This window comes from Oncorhynchus tshawytscha, linkage group LG09 (assembly GCF_018296145.1).
Source record: "Oncorhynchus tshawytscha isolate Ot180627B linkage group LG09, Otsh_v2.0, whole genome shotgun sequence".
Lineage (NCBI taxonomy): Eukaryota > Metazoa > Chordata > Actinopteri > Salmoniformes > Salmonidae > Oncorhynchus > Oncorhynchus tshawytscha.
The window spans coordinates 16,022,114-16,044,478 of record NC_056437.1 but is presented as its reverse complement, the minus strand read 5'-3'; the positions used below and the strand labels follow the sequence as shown (position 1 = coordinate 16,044,478).

The 22,365-nt window shown below is 41.7% G+C and overlaps 1 pseudogene; it reads left to right on the top strand.

The window, feature by feature from the left end:
- The first annotated feature begins 1,259 nt into the window (after window positions 1–1,259).
- On the top strand, window positions 1,260–20,447 carry LOC112257257 (annotated as a pseudogene).
- Window positions 20,448–22,365: the final 1,918 nt, after the last annotated feature.

The window sequence follows — 22,365 nt, the reverse complement described above, 5'->3', positions numbered from 1 at the left end:
GATGTTCTAGCCGTGTCTGAATCCTGGCTTAGGAAGACCACCAAAGATTCTGAAATCTCCATCCCTAACTACAACATTTTCAGACAAGATAGAACAGCCAAAGGAGGCGGTGTTGAAATCTACTGCAAAGATAGCCTGCAGAGTTCTGTCCTACTATCCAGGTCTGTACCCAAACAATTTGAACTTCTACTTTTAAAAATCCACCTCTCTAAAAACAAGTCTCTCACTGTTTCCGCCTGCTATAGACCGCCCCCAGCTGTGCTCTGGACACCATATGTGAACTGATTGCCCCCCATCTATCTTCAGAGCTCGTGCTGCTAGGCGACCTAAACTGGAACATGCTTAACACCCCAGCCATCCTACAATCTAAGCTTGATGCCCTCAATCTCACACAAATGATCAATGAACCTACCAGGTACCACCCCAAATCCGTAAACACGGGCACCCTCATATATATCATCCTAACCAACTTGTCCTCTAAATACACCTCTGCTGTTTTCAACCAAGATCTCAGCGATCACTGCCTCATTGCCTGCATCCGTTATGGGTCAGCAGTCAAACAACCTCCACTCATCACTGTCAAAGACTCCCTGTAACACTTCAGTGAGCAGGCCTTTCAAATTGACCTGGCCCATGTATCCTGGAAGGATATTGACCTCATCCCGTCAGCAGAGGATGCCTTGTTATTTTTTTTAAATGCCTTCCTCACCATCTTAAATAAGCATGCCCCCATTCAAGAAAATTAGAACCAGGAAAGATATAGCCCTTGGTTCTCTCCAGACCTGACAGCCCTTAACCAACACAAAAACATCCCATGGCGTTCTGCATTAGCATCGAACAGCCCCCGTGATATGCAACTTTTCAGGGAAGTTAGAAACCAATATACACAGGCAGTTCGAAAAGCCAAGGCTAGCTTTTTCAAGCAGAAATTAGCACTAACTCCAGCAGGTATATCTCTCTGGTCACCCCCAAAACCAATTCTTCCTTTGGCCGCCTCTCCTTCCAGTTCTCTGATGCCAATGACTGGAACGAACTAAAAAATCTCTGAAACTGGAAACACTTATCTCCCTCACTAGCTTTAAGCACCAGCTGTCAGAGCAGCTCACAGATTACTGCACCTGTACATAGCCCATCTATAATTTAGCCCAAACAACTACCTCTTCCCCTACTATATTTATTTATTTTGCTTCTTTGCACCCCATTATTTATATTTCTACTTTCATGTAGAATTATAATTTAGTTATGAAATCCGTAAACTGATGGAAGGACAGCACAACCAAAGATCTGTAATGTACCTGACTTTGTTATAGAGTGCTTTATCAAAGTTTGGTCATAAAATTAGGACAACTTGACATTCTCTCTACTCATTAAGTTAATTCCTTTTATTTTAGCAAACTCCTTTACACCTTCCCAGGATGGGCAGTAGGAGTCAGTGCTTCAGCAGGTTGGTTGAAGTATATTTATTCTCAAAGCTGAAACTTAATTAATACATATTTTTTTGTTGAGGAATTGTCAGCCATACATATGTTCAACTCCTTTTACGTACTGTATAGAATGGTTAAGGTACTGTGTTGCTTCATATATGACAACCCTTGAGGTCCTATATGGAACCAATTTTGGTTCAGTGAAGAAGAACCCCTGGGGGTTCTGATCAAAGAACCCTACGAAAGGGGTAGGGTGCTTGACGTTTGAGAGATGTTTGATCAGGTTCAAGTCCAGGCTCTGGCTGGGCCAATCAAGGACATTCAGAGACTTGTCTCGAAGCCACTCCTGCATTGTCTTGGCTTTGTGCTTAGGGTTGTTGTCCTGTTGGAAGGTGAACCTTCGCCCCAGTCTGAGGTCCTGAGGTTTTCATCAAGGACCTCTCTGTATTTTGCTCCCTTCATCTTTCCCTCGATCCTGGAGAGTGTCCCGGTCCCTGACGCTGAAAACATCCCCACAGCATGATGCTGCCACCACCATGCTTCGCTGTAGGGATGGTATTGGCCAGGTGATGAGCGGTGCCTGGTTTCTTCCAGACCTGACTTGTTGCATTCAAGCCAAAGAGTTCGATCTTTGTTTCATCCTACCAGAGAATCTTGTTTCTCATGGTCTTTGAGTCCTTTAGGTGCCTTTTGACAAGCTCCAAGCGGGCTGTCATAGGCATTTTACTGAGGAGTGGCTTCCGTCTGGCCACTCTACCATAAAGGCCTCATTGGTGGTGCTGCAGAGATGGGTTCGCCATCTCCACAGAGGAACTCTGGAGCTCAGTCAGTGACCATCGGGTTCTTGGTCTCCTCCCTGACCAAGGCCCAATTGCTCAGCTCTAGGGAGTCTTGGTGGTTTCAAACGTCTTCCATTGAAGAATGATGGAGGCCACTGTGTTCTTGGGGACCTTCAATGCTGCAGAAAGTTTTTGGTACCCTTCAGCAGATCTGTGCCTCAACACAATCTTGTCTCGGAGCTCTATGGACAATTCCCTCAACTCCAATATTAGGAAGATGTTCATAATGTTTTGTACACATTGTAATATTTCTGTTTAATCAGAAATGCCCAACTCATCTCTCTTTAGCAGTAGCAACTAGTTACCACAGACACCAAGTCATATACCCCAAATATTTCTCAATTCTCTTCTTAAAATCTGATTTTAACCCTAACCACACTGCTAACCTTATGCCTAACTATAACCATAAATTAAGACCAAAAAGCAAATGTAGTTTTTTAATGTGTTTTTTTTATGATCTGGCCAATTTCTACTTTGTGGCTGTGATAACTAGTGGAAACCCACTCTTCCTCAAAATTTCTCGTCAGACCCCAGCTGTGGACGTTGTGGGCGTTGGCCTATCATCGGGTCTGATCATCATCCACAACATCAAGTTTGATGAGTCACTGATGAAGTTCCAGCAAGACTGGGGCCCAGTCACTTCATTGTCCTTCAGAACAGGTGACATTACCAGTTGAACGTAGTGGTGTATTTATTATGGTTATAATGATGTGATGAATAGATTGTGTGGCCTCATTTTGTGTAAGTGATGTCACTACTTTGCGTCAATTATTTTAAGAAATCGGTCTTGATATGCTTTAAAAAAATGTTTACTTGTCACACTGATGTGATTATTTTCTAGATGGCCATCCGGCAATGGTGGCTGGTAGTCCTGTCGGACATATTGGACTGTGGGATCTAGAGGAGAAAAAGCTTGTGTCAGATGAGAGATGTCCACAACACAGCTATCGCTGGACTAACATTCCTCCATGGCGAGCCTCTCATCATCACCAATGGGGCTGATAACGGCATTCGGGTCAGTGGTACTTAGAGGGCACCAGTGTTAAATAGCTGTAAACAATAGTCCTTTTTTCAGTCATGTCTCAATACACAGTTTTTACCTACAGAGCTTAAAGCTTTTATTAGGACATCACTTGTTGCAAATTCAGCACTGCTAACACAATCCAGTACCAACATACCATAGGGTTATGAAGAATTTATATATTTGACCGTTGAGTTTTGAATGATCAAAGTCCTATTCTGCAGGTGTGGATCTTTTACACGGCGGGAGGAGGAGGCCGTCTACTCAGGAGTCGTCTGGGACACAGCGCCCCGCCCACTAAGGTCCAGCACCACGGCCTGAACGGACATCACATTCTCAGTGCTGGTATGTGTGACTTGTGGCTCAGTTGGTAGAGCATGGTGCTTGCAACGTCAGGGTTGTGGGTTTGATTTCCACTGGGGACCAGTACAGAAAAAAGTATGAAAATATGTGCACTCACTACTTACTTTAAGTCGCTCTGGGTAAGAGCATCTGCTAAATATGTGCACTCACTACTTACTTTAAGTCGCTCTGGGTAAGAGCATCTGCTAAATATGTGCACTCACTACTTACTGTAAGTCGCTCTGGATAAGAGCATCTGCTAAATATGTGCACTCACTACTTACTGTAAGTCACTCTGGATAAGAGCATCTGCCAAATATGTGCACTCACTACTTACTGTAAGTCGCTCTGGATAAGAGCATCTGCTAAATGTGTGCACTCACTACTTACTGTAAGTCGCTCTGGATAAGAGCATCTGCTAAATATGTGCACTCTACTTACTTCACTGCATCTGCCAAATATGTGCACTCACTACTTACTGCTCTGGATAAGAGCATCTGCTAAATATGTGCACTCACTACTTACTGTAAGTCGCTCTGGATAAGAGCATCTGCTAAATATGTGCACTCACTACTTACTGTATGTCACTCTGGATAAGAGCATCTGCTAAATATGTGCACTCACTACTTACTGTAAGTCGCTCTGGATAAGAGCATCTGCTAAATATGTGCACTCACTACTTACTGTATGTCACTCTGGATAAGAGCATCTGCCAAATATGTGCACTCACTACTTACTGTATGTCACTCTGGATAAGAGCATCTGCTAAATATGTGCACTCACTACTTACTGTATGTCACTCTGGATAAGAGCATCTGCTAAATATGTGCACTCACTTCTTACTGTATGTCGCTCTGGGTAAGAGCATCTGCTAAATGTGTGCACTCACTACTTACTGTATGTCACTCTGGATAAGAGCATCTGCTAAATATGTGCACTCACTTCTTACTGTATGTCGCTCTGGGTAAGAGCATCTGCTAAATGTGTGCACTCACTACTTACTGTATGTCACTCTGGATAAGAGCATCTGCTAAATATGTGCACTCACTTCTTACTGTATGTCGCTCTGGGTAAGAGCATCTGCTAAATGACTCAAATGTAAATGTATCAGGCAGTTGTATAAGGCATCTATGAGTTTCTAGTAAAATTATTACATTTCTCCCTAATCCGCTGTACTCTTTCTTTCCCTAAGGTCAAGATGGTACTCTGCAGTCGTTCTCCACCGTTCATGAGAGATTCAACAGGAGTTTAGGACATGGTACGATTTATTTTCTCTTTCGCGGAAAGATGGCTGTTATGGACAACGAGATGTTAATTTCAATACTGTTTGTATACATGCATAAATCCTTGTTTCCTGTATTCTTCATGAAAATAAACCAATTGGTAATTAGGTTCCATCAACAAGAAGAAATCCAAAAAGAAAAGCTTGAGGTATGACTAACTGAAGCTTCCCGCCATCACCCTTTTCGCCTCAGGTATGTTTAGCAACAACAACAAAAAAGTTTAGCAACTTGAATATTTCAAAACTGCTATTACCTTCATGAGATAAAAATACTCAACCTCTCTGTATTTATGTGGAACCTTTTATCATTGAATGTGGTTAATTCTTTGAAAACGTTGACATTTTCTCTGATTCTATGTGTGATGTAGAGAGTGCCCGTCAGAGTGATTGGGACAGTATAGTAGCATGTCACAGAGGGTACCTCATAATGAGTTGACAAACTGGTCAAGAACTGGAAGTTCAAATCTAGGAAGCTGGTCCACTCCATTGACCTTGGCACCTCACCCGCCTCCACACACATGCACCGGGACAGGTAATGGTCAGAGAACACCACAGGAGAAAAATAGCACTTATATGACAGCACTGCTTCCAACTTCAAAGAAAAGTGTAGGATTTGGCAGTCAAGCCCATTTTCTAATTTCCCAGAGTCAGATGAACCCATGGAGACCGTCTTTAACCTGGTAACCTACCTAAATGATTACCGCCCCGTGGCACTCACGTCGGTAGCCATGAAGTGCTTTGAAAGGCTGGTCATGGCTCACATCAACAGCATCATCCCGGAAACCTTAGACCCACTCCAATTCGCATACTGCCCCAACAGATTCACAGATGACGCCATCTCAATTTCACTCCACACTGCCCTTTCTCACCTGGACAAAAGGAACACCTTTGTGAGAATACAGCTCAGCGTTCAACACCATAGTGTTCACGAAGCTCATCACTAAGCTAAGGACTCTGGGACTAAACACCTCCCTCTGCAACTGGATCCTGGACCTTCTGATGGGCTGCCCCCAGGTGGTAAGAGAATGCAACAACATGTTTGCCACGCTGATCCTTAACACTCTGGCTCCTCAGGGGTGTGTACTTAGTTCCCTCCTGTATTCCCTGTTCACCCACGACTGAGTGGCCAAACACGACTCCAACACAATCATTAAGTTTGCTGACAACACAACAGTGGTAGGCCTGATCACTGACAACGATGAGTCGGCCTACAGGAAGGAGATCAGAGAACTATCAGTGTGGTGCCAGAACAACAACCTCTCCCTCAATGTGAGCAAGACTAAGGAGCTGATCGTGGACTACAGGAAAAGGTGGGCCGAACAGGCCCGCATTAACATAGACGGGGCTGTAGTCGAGCTGGTTGAGAATTTCAAGTTCCTTGGTGTCCACGTCACCAACGAACTCTCATAGTCCAAACATACCAAAACAGTCGTGAAGAGGGCAAGACAAAACCTTTTCCCCCTCAAGAGACTGAAAAGATTTGGCATGTCGGATGTGACAAATAACATTTTATTTGACTTATGTCTGTGTGTCAAGTATGAAGGAAGTTAGCAGTAGTTTTGCAAGCCTTTCCTTACTAGTGTTAGAGCAATGACTTCTGGTTAGCTTTGGCTCACAAAACTACATCAAACTTCCTTCATAATGGACTCAGAGACAGAAAAATGATATTCATCTGTTGCTGGGGAAGGAGATAAAGGGCTTAATTGACAGCACTATTCCTTTAACTTTATACACTGATTTGTTTCACTTGGTAATTACAAAGCAGTAGACTAGTGTCTGATTGCAGTCTTTTCTTGTCCTGGTATAGTGGTATGCTGGTCATCGCTCTGGATGACTTTACGCTGAATGTTCTGGACGTGGAGACCAAGAGGGTTGTTCGCAAGTTCCCTGGCCATCGAGGACAGGTCAATGACATGGTGAGTCCTTATCTTGATCTCTTTCCCTCTCCCTTTCTCTGTTTAGCACATCTCTCTCGATTTGATCTCACTCTTTCCCTCAAATATTTGTTCTTCTTGTCTGATGATACTCCTCAGGCTTTCAGCCCAGATGGGCGCTGGTTGATAGCGGCAGCCATGGACTGTACCATCAGGACATGGGACCTCCCCTCCGGCTGGTAAGACCATTCCTGTCACTTCTGGAGTAGTTTAGCATGTCCCTAACTGGGGGTAGGGGTTGAGGATAGAGGGTTGAGGATAGAGGGTTGAGGATAGAGGGTTGAGGATAGAGGGTTGAGGATAGAGGGTTGAGGGTAGAGGGTAGAGGGTTAGGGTTCGTTTCTGGACCGGGCCCTTACACTTTACTGATGTAAGGTGATGTCACCAGCCCTGCCTTCTCATTTCCTCTCCCCACAAACTGAGATCGATGAGACGACCTTTGTCCAAAGATTTTTCAGGCCATCTTTGTTTCACTTTATCATAAATTGAGTGTATCAATTAATGTAATTGCTTTCAAGTGTTTTCCAGTGGAAACTCCCTCTCAGCCTTCAGTCATTGACTTGATTTCTCTTCTTTTTTTTCTTAGCCTGGTGGACTGCTTCTTGGTAGATTCTGCTGCAGTCAGTCTCACCATGTCACCAACTGGGGACTTTCTGGCCTCGTCCCATGTCGACAGCTTGGGGATATACTTCTGGTAAGTCACCACCACATCAAGGAAAGATGGGGTGTGGGAGTCAAAATCATTATCGGGTTATGTCATTATTAGGGAACCGGCAGATTTAATGTTCACACTCGTATAGGCACTCATCTAATCACATCTAAACTTATTTTAGCTGCAAACAAGAATTAGCTGATAAAGGAAACATCTTGATTAGGTAAGTCTTTTGAACAAATGTGACTCAAATTAGTGTTAATATTGTCAATTTGATATCTCAAAAAATATGTGTTGGAGTACATGCTGTAGCAGTATGATAAGTTATTGGTAGTATTCAGTAGTACAATTCAGTGTTATTAAAATCAAGTAGGTTAGTAATATTTACTAGTATTCTTGATTATTCCATGTTGTGTGTTTCCAGGTCCAACAACACGCTGTGCAGTATGGTATCACTGTGCCCTCTGCCGTCAGACTATGAGCCCACTGTGATCATGCTGCCAGGAACCTGTCCCAACCAAGGTAGCTACTGAACAGCCACTGTGAGCCCATGCAGCACTTACTCTGTACCCAGCACAGGGGCCAGAAAGCCCCCACACCATCTGGACTGGCACATGTAACAGTGGTATCAGCCAATTATTCAAGCATTGATAATGGAAGATATTCAATATGGAGGAAGTGTGTCCTTGATTTTATAGGTACTTGTAACGGTCCTTTTGACTAGATATTGTGGTAGCAGTATTACAAGATGTTATATTTATGCACCAAATGGTTGTTTTATTTAATAGAGTAAGGTTCTTAGGACTCTCTCTCTCTTCTTTCTGAGTTAACTGAGAGGAGTCTTTATGGAGCTTGGGCTGGCAACTGATTAAGTGATGGCTTGGTGATAAAAAAAACCTTCAGCTGGCATTCCATAGATCAGATGTGGTGGGTGTCACCGAGATAGAGATAGCATGGAGGAACAGAACAAAGGCCTCAGTATTCCTAATTATCCTGTCATCTGGGAGACAACAGCAGAGGCAGATGACCAGAGGAGGAACCTAAAGTGGCTTATGGTGCCCCCAATCTATATGGGGCGGGGGTTGAACCAGATATGACTGAGCGATCTTAGTATCGGGTATATAAGGAACAGCATGGTCTGTAAAAGGATAGGCTTTCGGCCCAACAGTCAAGACCGTTGAATCGATATTGAATAAAGATGATCGTTTGAAGAAATGACCAAGTCTCTCTCACTTGAATAGAATGTTCCACCACAATATTTATGGAGGAAAACAATACTGTGCCATAATCAGTGTGCCAAAGTACATTCAAACACAATTTTTGAAATTACCTCTCAAGAGCTTGAACAATATTTCATGGCATTTGATGGTATCAGGTTGTATTTTTAGGTTGCATTTTGTTTTTCTACAGATGAAGAGGGAGAGGAAGATGATGATCTCAAGTCTGAGGTGATAGACTGAGACTCCAGAGCAACTGGACCAGCAGCCGGTCACGCTCTCTCTGCTGCCTGACTCTCGCTGGAAGACCCTTCTCCACCTCGACATCATCAACGATGGTTGTCTGTAGAGAAAAACATGTGACTGACTGGGTTTCAAAACCTGGTGGTCCACAAAATATAACTGTCTTGCTCCTCTGACACTGGTGGTTGTCTGTGGAGAAAAACGTGTCACCGACAGGGTATTAAGCCCTGTTTGTCTGTGCGACTCACGGCTGTCTTAGCTTTCTGAGCTAAATCCAAGGCATCGTCTCCTTACACATGCACAATGACAGACAACACGTTGCTCTTCATATTACTGTATGTTGAACTTTTTTAAATTGAATATTCAAAATATACAATATACTTGCGGTGAAGCCACTCAATAACTACATCATACCAGTCATCCAACAGATTCCCATTCAGAGCGACACACAGAAGCATCCACGGTCAATGCCCTGCTCAAGGGCATGTTGACAGATCTACCACCAGGCCAAAAAACGTGAACCCGATCCCTCCAAGACCCCCTCCCCACAGTACCCCAATAGCTGTCCGTTGGACTAGTAACCGGAAGGTTGCAAGTTCAAATCCCTGAGATAATGAGCTAAAGAGATCAAAGGAAAAGACAGAAGAAAACAGCAAACATTTTTTTTGAAAAGTAATAATACATTTATAACAAAGGACATCAAGGACAACTAAAATCCTAACAGCAATGCCAACTGTATGTTTGTGTGCATGTCTGGCACTATTACATGTATGTGTGTGTTCTTGTATGTGTTTATTTGAATGAGAGTGTGTGTTTATGAGTGCACAAACACCTGCACGGGATCAGCCTCAGGCAAACCGGCATTAGTTGTAAAAACACTGCCACTTAGTGTCATTCAAATGTACTTTTTATTATGTTTTATTTTGACTTAAAAATTGTTATTTAAAAAAAAATATTTGACCATCATTCTATCTCTCACACAGCAACTCCACTCCCACTTGTCTCCAATTCCACATAACAACCCTCAGCTTCCTTCAGCCCATCCCATCTATCTCTGCTGGCCACCCTCAGCCCATCCCATCTATCTCTGCTGGCCACCCTCAGCCCATCCCATCTATCTCTGCTGGTCACCCTCAGCCCATCCCATCTATCTCTGCTGGTCACCCTCAGCCCATCCCATCTATCTCTGCTGGCCACCCTCAGCCCATCCCATCTATCTCTGCTGGTCACCCTCAGCCCATCCCATCTATCTCTGCTGGTCACCCTCAGCCCATCCCATCTATCTCTGCTGGTCACCCTCAGCCCATCCCATCTATCTCTGCTGGTCACCCTCAGCCCATCCCATCTATCTCTGCTGGTCACCCTCAGCCCATCCCATCTATCTCTGTTGGCCACCCTCAGCCCATCCCATCTATCTCTGCTGGCCACCCACTTCGGGTTTCTACGCCGCACATATCTTTCAACTATGATGTGATGTTTAACGTACAATTTCAATCTATCTAATGGAATAGAATCCACAGATTGCGAGTTGAAGATATATACTTTTACTAAGAGTATTAGTAATTGACTGACCCAATCTCTCTAGATCTCCTAACAGTACTATTTCTAGGGTCGATTTTAGATCAATGCTATGTATTTTCAGCCATTCCTTGAACCTGAGACCAGAAACAGGCTTCCTGAGGGCAATACCAAAATAAATGGTCTATTGATTCTGTATCCTCACAACAAAATCTGCAGAGCTTCGATGATTTTATGCCCCAAATATTCAACATTTTGTTGGTGGCAAGAATTCTATATAATAATTTTAGCTGAAAAGCACGAAGTCTTGAATCTTGCGTTGTTTTATATATCAACTCATACCATGGAATCGATACATGGAACCATGGAATGGAATCGGTACATAAAAAATCTCTAACCAACTATTTTGCAATCTGTATGGCACAGTTGTCAACATCCTGGTCCTCAAATGAAACCGGTATACTTTCCTATTTATGCTATTTTTTATTCCTTTGACAGTTTTGATCCTTTATATTGGGCAGACAGACCAGTTCCCTACCTCCCCGCTGCCACCCGCATCCTCCACTTTTGGGGCAATCAATTGGTTGTACTCCTGGATTGAGCAGGCCTTTCCATACAACGCTGATAACTCCATGAAGGACATAACTCTACCATTCCAATTTACAATATAATTTAAGAACAAAATACCCCTTTCAAACATATTTCCCATAAATACAGGTATTTTATCAACCAGCAGATTTGAGTTCAGCCATAATATTTGTTGTAATAGTTGTTCTATCTTTTCAGGGAGATGAAATTGTAGCCAGCACTGCAATGCTTGTTTGAAAAAGAGAGATACTTTTTTCAAAGTATCATTTTCAATTAATCGAAAATGAGACATGGCCATCTGCACAAAGGCAAAAAGGCAATTTTTAAACAATGGATGAGCCTTTTTAAATTTTATTTTTAATTGTATTTTTTAAGGGGTGGATCAGCTTAATATTGCGGAAAGAATGTTGCTTCCAATGTAATTGTCTGCATCATTTCCAATCTCCCATATTTTTTTGGTAAATATATATATCCATACATGCATGCATACATATACACATACCTATATAGACATACATACTTTAAAAAAAAGAATATACCTTTATTATTATTCCCCGCAAACCCTACCGCCGATCCCCCAATTGGAGTAAACTAATAAATACTTTTGCTTTTACCTTCAATTTATACATCTTATACACATTTTACCACCACAGTGTACTTTATAATAGTTCTCTCTTGTTTGTTCTTAGTCCTTCCTCTATTTCTGATGTCCATCCAGTTTGATTTATATTTGTAACTATGCTATTTCACAAAAGTTCCGAACCTATATACATTTTACAGATCCCGTATGATTGACATTGTTTATCTTGCTATTAGTCCTACCCTTCAGATCCATTCAACCCTCCCATCTATCTCTCAACATCATCCATTTCAGATTTCTATTTGCCATATATTTTTCAACTGTGCTGTGATGCTTCACAAAACAATTGAACCTTCCTATTCTCATAGCACCATCATTTGCAAATAAATTCATTAAAAATCCTACAATGTGATTTTCTGGATTTGTTTTCTCATTTTGTCTGTCATAGTTGAAGTGTACCTATGATGAAAATTACAGGCCTCTCTCATCTTTTTAAGAGGGAGAACTTGCACAATTGGTGGCTGACTAAATACTTTTTTGCCCCACTGTATGTTATGTCTGAAAAAGTCAGTTATAAATTCTTCTGTCCTAGTTCTAAACAATTTAACATATAGTAGGCTTTGATTAAATTTCCAATATCCTCGTCCACGTGGAAATTCTGTAAGAGTAATATATATGCCAATTATGTGATGATCCGACCGCATTCTGTCCCCTATCAACACTTTTTAAACGTTTGGTGCCAGAGAGAATGGTATAAGAAAGTAGTCAAGGCAACTAGCTTGATTAAGCCTCCTCCATGTATATCTCACTAGGTCAGGGTATTTCAGCCTCCATATATCCACTAATTCCAATATATCCATGACATTCATGATTTCCTTAAGTGCCCGAGGGTGAGAGTTTGTAGTGTGATTTACTTTCCGGTCCATAGAGGTATTTAAGACCGTATTAAAATCTCCCACCATAATAATAGGGTCTAGTGTTGCTTGTAGAGTTGATAGATTCTTATATATATTTTCAAAGAAGCTTGGATCATCATTATTCGGACCGTATAGGTTAATAAGCCATATCTGTTTATTGTCCAATAACATATTTAAAATAATCCATCTACCTTGAGGATCTGTTTGGACAATTTGCACATTTGGATCAAAATTATTGTTAATTAAAACCATCACCCCTTTTGAATTTCTTTGCCCATGGGAGAAGTATATTTCGCCCCCCCCCCAGTTCTTTTTCCATAAAACTTCATCTAAAACTGTTAAATGGGTTTCCTGTAAACAATAGATAATATATTCCTTCTCTTTTAGCCAGGTAAATACTGATGGTATTTTCTTATTATCTGCTAGGCCATTACAATTGTAACTGGCTATACTTATTTCATCACCTATCATAATGAGACAACTTTCAATTATTTTTTATCAAAATAGATGTTTGTAAACGTACCATTAAAAAGTAACATGATGATTGAGTGTCTATATAGCTGTACCATGATCTTTGCATTTCTACTAAGTAAACCTCCAATTGGTCCCTATTATTCCACCCGCTAAAAGCCCTCCTCATCCCGAGTTGGGTTGTCATCCCAATGCCCGGCAGACCACCCTCGACCCCCTGTATCCCATAACCCGTAACCGACTGGGATCCATCCTTTGAAAAGAGCACACAGTGCCATTTACCGAATTGAAGTAGATTAACTGCCAAATTAATTTCCATCGCCCTCACCTCGATTTGTATTATATATAGCTGTGGATCATCCTCTATTGTCCCTAACATATTTTACTCCTTTGCAACAGTTGTGGGATACACACATACACCCACACACACTCAGTGCTTAAAGCTAGTGAGGGAGATAAGTGTTTCCAGTTTCAGAGATTTTTGTAGTTCGTTCCAGTCATTGGCAGCAGAGGACTGAAAGGAGAGGCGGCCAAAGGAAGAATTTGGGGGTGACCAGAGAGATATACCTGCTGGAGTGCGTGCTACAGGTGGGTGCTGCTATGTTAACCAGCGAGCTGAGATAAGGGGGAACTTGTAGATGACCTGTACTTGTAGATGACCTGGAGCCAGTGGGTTTGGCGACGAGTATGAAGCGAGGGCCAGCCAACAAGAGCGTACAGGTTGCAGTGGTGGGTAGTATATGGGGCTTTGGTGACAAAACGGATGGCACTGTGATAGACTGCATCCAATTTATTGAGTAAGGTATTGGAGGCTATTTTGTAAATGACATCGCCGAAGTCGAGGATCGGTAGGATGGTCAGTTTTACAAGGGTATGTTTGGCAGCATGAGTGAAGGATGCTTTGTTGCAAAATAGAAAGCTGATTCTAGATTTAACTTTGGATTGGAGATGTTTGATGTGAGTCTGGAAGGAGAGTTTACAGTCTAACCAGACACCTAGGTATTTGTAGTTGTCCACATATTCTAAGTCAGAACCGTCCAGAGTAGTGATGTTGGACGGGCGGGCATGTGCAGGCAGCGATCGGTTGAAGAGCATGCATTTAGTTTGACTTGTATTTAAGAGCAACTGGAGGCCACAAAAGGAGAGTTGTATGGCATTGAAGCTCGTCTGGAGGGTTGTTAACACAGTGTCCAAAGAAGGGCCAGAAGTATACAGAATGGTGTCGTCTGCGTAGAGGTGGATCAGAGACTCACCAGCAGCAAGAGCAACATCATTGATGTATACAGAGAAGAGAGTCAGTCCAAGAATTGAACCCTGTGGCACCCCTATAGACACTGCCAGAAGCCCGGACAACAGACCCTCCGATTTGACACACTGAACTCTATCAGAGAAGTAGTTGGTGAACCAGGCGAGGCAATCATTTGAGAAACCAAGGCTATCGAGTCTGCCGATGAGGATGTGGTGATTGACAGAGTCGAAAGCCTTGGCCAGGTCAATGAATATGGCTGCACAGTATTGTTTCTTATTGATGGCGGTTAAGATATCGTTTAGGACCTTGAGCGTGGCTGAGGTGCACCCATGACCAGCTCTGAAACCAGATTGCATAGCCTAGAAGGTATGGTGGGATTTGAAATGGTCGGTAATCTGTTTGTTAACTTGGCTTTCGAAGATCTTGGAAAGGCAGGGTAGGATAGACATAGGTCTGTAGCAGTTTGGGTCAAGAGTGTCCTTTGAAGAGGGGGAAGACCGCAGCTGCTTTCCAATCTTTGGAAATCTCAAACGACACGAAAGAGAGGTTGAACAGGCAAGTAATAGGGGTTGCAACAATTTCGGCAGATAACTTTAGAAAGAAACGGTCCAGATTGTCTAGCCCGGCTGATTTGTCGGGGTCCAGATTTTGCAGATCTTTCAGAACATCATTAGCCAGGTGGAAAGCATGGCCAGCCGTAGAAAAATGCTTATTGGAATTCTCAATTATAGTGGTTTTATCGGTGGTGACAGTCTTTCCTATCCTCAGTGCAGTGGGCAGCTGGTAGGAGGTGTTCTTAATCTCCATGGACTTTACAGTGTCCCAGAACTTTTTTGAGTTTGTGTAGCAGGAAGCAAATTTCTGCTTGAAAAGGCTAGCCTTGGCTTTTCTAACTGCCTGTGTATATTGGTTTCTAGCTTCCCTGAAAAGTTGCATATCACGGGGGCTGTTCGATGCTAATGCAGAAGGCCATAGGATGTTTTTGTGTTGGTTAAGGGCTGTCAGGTCTGGAGAAAACCAAGGGCTATATCTGTTCCTGGTTCTAAATTTCTTGAATGGGGCATGCTTATTGAAGATGGTGAGGAAGGCATTTAAAAAAAATAACCAGGCATCCTCTGCTGACGGGATGAGGTCAATATCCTTCCAGGATACCCGGGCCAGGTCGATTTGAAAGGCCTGAAGTGTTTCAGGGAGCGTTTGACAGTGATGAGTGGAGGTCGTTTGACCGCTGACCCATAGCGGATGCAGGCAATGAGGTAGTGATCGCTGAGATCTTGGTTGAAAACAGTAGAGGTGTATTTAGAGGGCAAGTTGGTTAGGATGATATCTATGAGGGTGCCCGTGTTTACGGATTTGGGGTGGTACCTGGTAGGTTCATTGATAATTTGTGTGAGATTGAGGGCATCAAGCTTAGATTGTAGGATGGCTGGGGTGTTAAGCATGTTCCAGTTTAGGTTGCCTAGCAGCATGAGCTCTGAAGATAGATGGGGGGCAATCAGTTCACATGTGGTGTCCAGAGCACAGCTGGGGGCAGAGGGTGGTCTATAGCAGGTGGAAACAGTGAGAGACTTGTTTTTAAAAGTAGAAGTTCAAATAGTTTGGGTACAGACCTGGATAGTAGGACAGAACTCTCCAGGCTATCTTTGCAGTAGATTTCAACACCGCCTCCTTTGGCTGTTCTATCTTGTCTGAAAATGTTGTAGTTAGGGATGGAGATTTCAGAATCTTTGGTGGTCTTCCTAAGCCAGGATTCAGACACGGCTAGAACATCCGGGTTGGCAGAGTGTACTAAAGCAGTGAATAAAACAAACTTAGGGAGGAGGCTTCTAATGTTAACATGCAAGAAACCAAGGCTATTACGGTTACAGAAGTCATCAAAAGAGAGCGCCTGGGGAATAGGAGTGGAGCTAGGCACTGCAGGGCCTGGATTCACCTCTACATCACCAGAGGAACAGAGGAGGAGTAGGATAAGGGTACGGCTAAAAGCTATGAGAATTCGTCGTCTAGAACGTCCGGAACAGAGAGTAAAAGGAGGTTTCTGGGGGCGATAAAATAGCTTCACGGTATAATGTACAGACAAAGGTGTATGGTAGGATGTGAATACAGTGGAGGTAAACCTAGGCATTGAGTGATGATGAGAGAGATATTGTCTCTAGAAACATCATTGAAACCAGGTGATGTCATCGCATGTGTGGGTGGTGGAACTGAAAGGTTGGATACGGTATACTGAGCAGGGCTAGAGGCTCTACAGTGAAATAAGCCAATAAACACTAACCAGAACAGCAATGGAGAAGGCATATTGACATTAAGGAGAGGCATGCTTAGCCGAGTGTGATCATAAGGGTCCAGTGAGTTGTGAGGTTGGTTGGGGTCACGGCGATTCAGACAGCTAGCCGGGTCATCGGTATCAAGCTGGCAGAGGATGGAGGTCTGTTTTTAGCCACCTTGTGCATTTCCTTCGGTAGATTAGTGGGGTTCCGTGTGGTAGAAGGGACCAATTCAATTGGCAAAATAGATATAGTTATAGTGACCCAAGAAAATTGTCCGATAGACCTATTCAGATAGCAGCCGATAAGACAGCTAACAATTAGCGGGCTGCAGATGGGCGTTCAGGTAACGTCGCGACGGATGGGCCAGTTGGATAACTCCCTTGGGCAGATAACGTCGGTAGTCCAGTTGTGAAGGCCCGGTGGGGCTCCACGTCGGCAGTAAAACGGGTCCAGATAGGTGATTGTAGCCCAGGAGTGGCTGATGGAACTCTTCAGCTGGCTAGCTCCGAAAGAATTTATGTTGCTCCGGGATCGACGTAAGCCAATAGTCACACGGATAGCAGCTAGCTAGCTGCGAGATCCAGGTGTAAATATCCAGAGCTTGCGGTTGAAATCCGGGGATATGGAGAGAAAAATAGGTCCAGTATGTTCTGGTCTGAGTCGCGTTGTACAAAACTGCCGATAGCTTTTCGAGCTAAAGGATAGCTGATGACCACCAACCGTGGTTAGCTGAATACTAACGTTAGCCAGTAAACTGGTTAGCTTCTGGTTAGCTTCAGGCTAGCTTCTGGTTAGCTTCAGGCTTGCTTCTGGTTAGCTTCAGGCTAGCTTCTGGTTAGCTTCAGGCTAGCTTCATGCTAGCTTCTGGTTAGCTTCAGGCTAGCTTCTGGTTAGCTTCAGGTTAGCTTCTGGTTAGCTTCTATTTGTGGATTTCAGATTTGAGGTAAATAATACTTTTTTTCTAAATTGGTGACGTGTGTTGCAGGAGTGTTTTGAAGTTGAGTTTTAGGAGAGAGAAAAAATATATATGAAAGATATGCGAAGAAAGATGTACATATATACAGTGGGGAGAACAAGTATTTGAAACACTGCCGATTTTGCAGGTTTTCCTACTTAGAAAGCATGTAGAGGTCTGTAATTTTTATTATAGGTACACTTCAACTGTGAGAGACGGAACCTAAAACAAAAATCCAGAAAATCACATTGTATGATTTTTAAGTCATTAATTTGCATTTTAAGGTATCCCAAATAGTAAGGGGATTTGCTGAACCTATACTGGAAAAATTCAGTTATAAATTATTTTGTCTTAAAAAATAAGTTGTCCTCCAGTAAATTTTAATTACATTTCCAATATCCCCGTCCACGTGGAAAATCTATAAAAGAGTTATGTGAATGCCAATTAGATGATCTGATCACATTCGGTCTCCTATCAACTACCTATCCTACTTTTTTAACCTTTGATGCAAGAGAGAAGGAGACAAAGTAGTCAAGACGACTAGCTTGATTAAGTCTCCAAGTATCTCTCACTAGGTCGGGATTTTTGTTCTCCAAATATCCACGATTTCTAATGTGTCCATAATATTTGTGATTTCCTTAAGGGTATGGTGATGATAGTTTGTAGAGTGATTACCTTTACGGTCCATTGAGGTACTTAACACTGTGTTGTAGTCTCCTACCATAATGATTAGATCATTTGTTGTCTGTAAGTTCAATAAATTGGTATAAATGGTTTCGAAGAAGTGTGGATCAGCCTGGTTTGGACCATATAGATTAATGAGCCAAATCTATTTTTTGTCTGCTTTCATATTCCAAAGGATCCACCTTCCTTGCAAATCATTCCTGACTATTTGCACATTCAGATTGAAATTTTTGTTAATTAATATCTTTACACCATTTGAGTTCCTTTGTCCATGACAGAAAATTATTTCACCACCCCATTCCTTTTTCCACACAACTTCATCTAAGGATGTAGAGTGAGTTTCTTTTAAACACTATATGTTATATTCCTTTTCTTTTAGCCATGTAAAGACTGGTCTTTTTAAAAAAATAATCTGCAAAACCATTACAATTATAACTGGCTGTACTTATTTCACCCCTTACCATAACTAGATACTATTCTCAGTCTAAATTTACCATAATTAGTGCTTGTAAAGTCACTGCCATCAGAGGTATTATGAAGGTCAAAACTAGAGCTTTCAAATGTCTGATATTTAGCATTCAAGAAATGGGTTCTAGCAATATTTGTTTTATTCCCTTGCCTGTGAGCTAATGCCACATATGTTAGAAAATTGAGACAATATATTATGTGTGTAGCAAATCTGAGTACTGTATGTTATTTGGGTTCAATAATGTTTATTTTGTTTACTTTTTCCACAGTCAAAGATTGTGAATTTTGGAGTCCTGGCACAGAAGTCCGCTTTCTTCCAACAGCTAGAATCTGCCACACTCCGCAACAAATGTATCTTTGAATCTCACTTAGCTAGCAATTACTCCTGGTAATTGTAAATGTATTTATGTAAAACAAAATAGGGACTACAATGGAAATATGTCCCCGACTTTATTGTGCAATCCTGGTCACGTTTTAGAAAATCTTTATTCAGTGTCTTTATATGTATTTATTTATTTTTTAATGACAAAATCAATCAAACGTCTTGCAAGTCTGAATATCACTTCGCAATCAATTATTCACAGAACCTCTTGCAAGCATAAAAATTCCTCTCACCCCAAATCACTTCTAAGGCCATATAAAAACTGAAGAATGTATTTTAGAATCTCAATACTTGAACCTACTGCTAAATCCGATGTCACGTTAATAGCATGTGTAGTAACTAGAGGATGTTTTGGCACAGTTTAACTCTGCTGAGGTCAATACAAATACAACGAGTCATAATCCATCCTCATTGTTTCTTCCAGATAATGGCCCTGTGGGGATGCTGAAAGAGATGGGTCCGTCTGGTGTTGATGCTGAGCTCCGAGGTCTGGCCCCTGATATGGGTGGAGATGTCTCCGTCTTACAAGACTTTCTGAAGATAGTGGCCATGCTGAACTCCAAGAGGGACTTTGATCTGGCACAGGCCTACCTGGCACTCTTCCTAAAGGTAACCACATCAATATTCTAGTCACCAACACTGTAGCTATGTTAATAAGCTGCTGTTATCTGTGTTATAACACTGTTATTATTTAATTGACATGTTGAGTTTTTATTGTTACACATGAGTTCAATGATGTTATTACTCCAGTAATTATAGCAGGAATAATAGCAGCTTCATGTTAAATGATATCAATGATGTCACCAGAGGAAGAGGGAAATCTATTTTCTGTTGCATTGACTGTCACCCACTTACATCTGCAACCAGCAGATGGAGTCAGAACATTGGAAATAACTTGAAAAGCGGTACAGAACTGTAAAAAAAAATATATATATATAAAAAATATATATATATATTTAATGTGATATACAATTCAATCAAATATTAAATGTTTATTAAATGTTTTATTAAGAAAACATGTTTGACTTGATATGTAGTTCTGTTGTTTCACTCTTAAACTAAGCCCAGTTTTGTTGAGTACCTGAATTCAAATTGTATCTTTACAGAACATGAACAATGTGTTTTTGACTTCACAGCACCACAGACACTCTTTGTTTCAAAGGTTCATAACGTGTGTATTTCCTGTATGGTTTGTCTTACCTCTGAGTTTCCTTCACAAACTCCGTATAGTTTCTCTCTCTCTCTCTCTCTCTCTCTCTAGCTGCATCTCAGACTGATCACCCAGGAACCAGAGCTCATGGAGGAGGCATCTAGAGTATCTGAGAAACTGGAGGAGATGTGGACATCCATGCAGACACTTTTCAATCAGAGCCTGTGTTTGCTGTCATACACCAAGAGTGCACTGCTTTGAAGTGTGCCTCTCCCAACCAACCCTCGTTCATTTTAATTTTATTTATGTGGTTTTTCACACCGATCTATGTATACATCTCTATAGAGCATTGTGGACTATAGTTTCACACTTGATGCAAGAGAAGTTGGCCACATTTTATATTATATATTATGTGCTCTAATGCTTTTGTAATGGTCTAACAAATATGATGTTCAATGAAACTGTGATTGACCAAAACCTGATGTAACTACCTTTTTTAAAATAGACATCATGATTGTTATCATTGTATTACTCCAGATTGTTTTCACTTTATGTTATTACCCTAATACAATTTGATGTTCATTGGTTCAGCATGAGTTACCACATTTTAAGATGTTCCCTGCTGTCTCGATGGTACACAGCATAGTAATGAGGATTATACAGAGGACAAAATAGATGTGTACATGTACTGTATTCCATAGACAAATCGGATACATCAATATATTTTCACAGTCCTGTTGGGGATTATAGTTTTTGTCCCACAACGACAGAGCAGGTAGTGGATCAAATGGTGTCTGTGTGTCCCCCTCTGTAGCTAGGCTTTGCTGGAGTCCTAGAGGATGACCAGCTATGCATGGTTTGGACTTGGGACAGAGGGTTAGACAAGCCCTTCATTTGAACGTGTTTTGATGGTAAGGAAGATAAAACAGTTAACTATTTTATGAATTACATTACATTTTCCACATTTTGTTTTGTTACAGCCTGAACATTGTGTCACTGCCCTACACACAGTACCCTATAATGTGGAATTACATTTTTAGACATTTTTACAAATTAATACAAAATGAAAAGCTGAAATGTCTTGAGCCAATAAGTGTTCAAGCACTTTGTTATGGCAAGCCGAAATATGTTCAGGAGTAAAAATTTGATTAACAAGTTGCATGGATTGCTCTGTGTGCAATAATGGTACTTTTTGACTGACTACCTCATTTCTATACCCCACACACAATTATCTGAAAGGTCCCTCAGTTGAGCAGTGAATTTTAAACACCGGTTCCACCACAAAGACCAGCAGGGTTTTCCAATGCCTTGCAAGGAAGGGCACCTATTGGCAGATGGGTAAAAACGAAGAAAGCATTCATTAATAATGGCCGGAACAGAGCAAATGGAATGGCATCAAACACCTGGGAACTGTGTTTGATGTATTTGATACCATTCCGCTCCACTCATTACCATGAGCCCATTCTCCCCAATTAAGGTACCACCAAACTCCTGTGGTATCAATACACCCAGTCACTACAAAGATACAGGTGTCCTTCCTAACTCAGTTCCCGGAGAGGAAGGAAACAGCTCAGGAATTTCACGATGATGCCAATGATGACTTTACAACCGTTAGAGTTGAATTGCTGTGATATGAGAAAACAGGATGGATCAGCAACATTGTAGTTACTCCACAATACTAACCAAAATGACAGAGTTAAAATATGTATGCCAATATTCCAAAACATCCATCCTGTTTGCAGTTAGGCACTAAAGTAAAACTGCAAAAAAAAAATGGCAAAGAAATCTACTTTGTCCTTGAATACAAAGCCCTCTATTTGGGGCAAATCCAACACATCACTGATTACCAATCTTAATTTTTTTCAAGCGTGGTGGTGGCTGCATCATGTTATGGGTATGCTTGCTATCGGCAAGGACTACAGAGTTTTTTTAGGGTGAAAATAAACAATGGAGCTAAGCACAGGCAAAATCCTAGAAAACTTGGTTCTGTCTGCTTTCCAAAAGACAGACAAATTCACCTTTCAGCAGGACAATAACCTAAAACACAAGGCGAAATAGTTGCTTGCCAAGACTACATTAAATGTTCCTGAGTGGCCTAGTTACAGTTTGGACTTAAATCTGCTTGAAAATATATCGCAAGACTCGAAAATGACTATCTAGCAACGATCAACAACCAACT